Source organism: Pyxicephalus adspersus, chromosome 4, assembly GCF_032062135.1.
Source record: "Pyxicephalus adspersus chromosome 4, UCB_Pads_2.0, whole genome shotgun sequence".
NCBI lineage: Eukaryota > Metazoa > Chordata > Amphibia > Anura > Pyxicephalidae > Pyxicephalus > Pyxicephalus adspersus.
Window position 1 is genome coordinate 7,502,998 of NC_092861.1, and position 2,723 is coordinate 7,505,720.

General features: G+C 38.4%; 1 non-coding gene across 1 annotated transcript; it reads right to left on the reverse strand.

Annotated features, from left to right (window-relative positions):
* Window positions 1-232: 232 nt before the first annotated feature.
* Window positions 233-322, reverse strand: TRNAY-GUA (transfer RNA tyrosine (anticodon GUA)). Its single transcript is given in 2 exon segments — window positions 233-268; window positions 286-322. It is a non-coding gene; the product is annotated as a tRNA-Tyr (tRNA).
* Window positions 323-2,723: the final 2,401 nt, after the last annotated feature.

A 2,723-nucleotide genomic window follows, 5' to 3' on the forward strand; every position in this document is an offset into this window, starting at 1 on the left:
GTATTTTTTTTTTTTTTTGATCGACACTGGATCATTGCAGCGGGGACCAAGTAAGTAAGGGGATTTACACAGTGAGAAAAGTTCGGGTTTATCGATTTTTGCAAAATCGATAGACCCGAACCAAGGTCGGGTTTGCCGGCCAGGTGGTTAAAAAATGCTCATCAATAACATTTTCTGTAATGTTATAATAGTAGATTAATAGTACAATGATTATTTCAAATGCCAAAACATGTCCTTCGAGCCGGAATCGAACCAGCGACCTAAGGATTGCTGATCTTAATACTTCTACAGTCCTCCGCTCTACCAGCTGAGCTATCGAAGGAACTCAATTGATACACTAGAGCTAGTTGGAAAAAAAAGACTTAAATTTGCTTGACAGCAGAAATTTCCCTAATAAATGGTCTATTCCAGAGTGAGATTTATTATTATTATTCAGTATTTAAATAGGGGTTGTAAATGACAGACAGATGCAAACAATTAGGCAGGAGGAGAGGACGCTAATTGGGAAAAACGACCTAAATTTGCTTGACAGCATATATTTCCCTAATAAATGGTGGATTCCAGAGTGAGATTTATTATTATTAATATTATTATTAATATACAGTATTTAAATGGCGTCAACATATTACGCAGTGCTGTACATTAAATAGGGGTTGTAAATGACAGACAGATGCAAACAATAAAGCAGGAGGAGAGGAGCCTGCCTAGAAGAGTTCACAATCTAAGAGGATGGGAAAGTAGCACAAAATAGGAGGGGAGATATGGAATAGAGGGTGAGTAGAAAAAGTTTAATAAATAGAAGATGGGTAGGCAATCGTGAAAAGATAGGTTTTAGGAGCTGTTTTAAATGTGCAGAAAGTAGGATCAAGCCAAATAGGACGAGGAAGACCACTTCAGAAATTGGGGGCAGCTCTAGAAAAGTCTTGGAGCCGTGAATGTGAAAAGGTTATGAGAGAGGTAGTCATTAGATCATTAGAAGCGTGTGAGAGAGGCCAGGGTTGCATTTCTGAATCTAATTCACTGTATATGACGGTTGTTACAATCTAGTATAATAAATATTGGAGGGAAAATGAAATATAAGACATGGGTTGGCCGGGAATCGAACCCGGGTCAACTGCCTGGAAGGCAGCTATGCTCACCACTATACCACGAACGCTTGATATAGGTAACAAAAAACATACACTAAAAAGTAATAGCTTTTCCACAAACAATTTAATATCCTCAAGTTATTAGAACAAAGCAGCTGTCTTTTCTCAAGAAAACCACTTTTCAGAAAAGTTGATGAAGTGATGCTACCATCATTCCTGGTGCCTACCAGGGAACAGTTATGAGCCCCAAGGGTTCAGCAATGTTATATGCACAAAGATGAGGTCAACTGACTACTTATATGAAATAAATGACCAAGTATTTTCAAAATGTTTTTTTTTTTCTTATCTGATGGTATGGACATATTTCAAGATGACAATATCTGGATTCATCGGTTTAAATTGTGAAGGAGTAGTTTGGGGACCACAAGACATCATTTCCTTACATGGATTGGCCACCACAAAGTCCTGATCTTATCCCCTATGATAAAAATATAGGGGGTCTGTATATAGATTATAAAATAGACTCTGCTTCTATAAAGAATAGTTAATGCTTTGTTTGATTGTTTGCAGAAACACCCAGCAGGATGACCCTGAAAGCTAAGCACAGGATGGCCATGAAGGCTGATAGGAGACCCTTAAGGTTGGAACCAGCTTAAACAAAGATCTAAGATGTCAAGATGTTGGGCAGTCATTTATTTGCCAAAAATGTTAGACATGTCGTTTACCCACCTCATTAACTGTTTGTGAACTTTTATGCTTATATGGACTTCCCAGTATATGTTATTGGACAATCTGTTTAATGATAGCCATTCAAAAATCTTTAGGTTGCTGGCTCACCTCCACAGTTTTATTTTGTTGAGAAATCAGCAAGATTTTATTCCTGTTCTATTATCTTGTCTGCTACTTCTACTTGTTCTACTTTTACTAGTGTGGAGACCATTCTACAACAATTCATATTTTCCTCATTAGTATAGTGGTAAGTATCCCTGCCTCCCATAGCGTAGATGGGGTTTGACACCTTAAAAGAGACATTTTTTTTTTCCGGTACAATATTCTACTGCCTTTACCTGTCATGAAAAAAAAAATATATATGCATGTTTAGTAATTTATTAAACTGTGACAAACATACCTGTACTGTATCTATTCAGAAGCATCATTACAGTAGGACAGGTAGTGTATTGAGATTGCTAGCATGTAAATATATATAGTGTGTATATAGTAGTACTATATATACCGTGTTTCCCCGATGATAAGGCATCCCCATCAAATAAGCCACCCCCCGATTTTTGCTCAAACAATAAATATAAAGCACCCCCGCAAATAGGACATCCTCCGATACTTGATACTGTGTGCCTTTGTGTGACTCCTCGATGCTGGCTGCAGTGCAAAGTGAAACTGAAAGTAACTTCAAAGGACAAGCAAGCAGCTGATCCCTGCCCTAACAGAGTCTCTTACCTGGCTGTAGAAGCCAAAAAAAAGTCAGTGATCAGAAGGGGACAATGAATGGCACAGAGTGATCAGAAGGGGACAATCAATGGCGCATACGGTAGTGATCAGAAGGGGACAACCAATGGCACAGAGTGATCAGAAGGGGACAATCAATGGCACATACGGTAGTGATCAGAAGGGGACAAT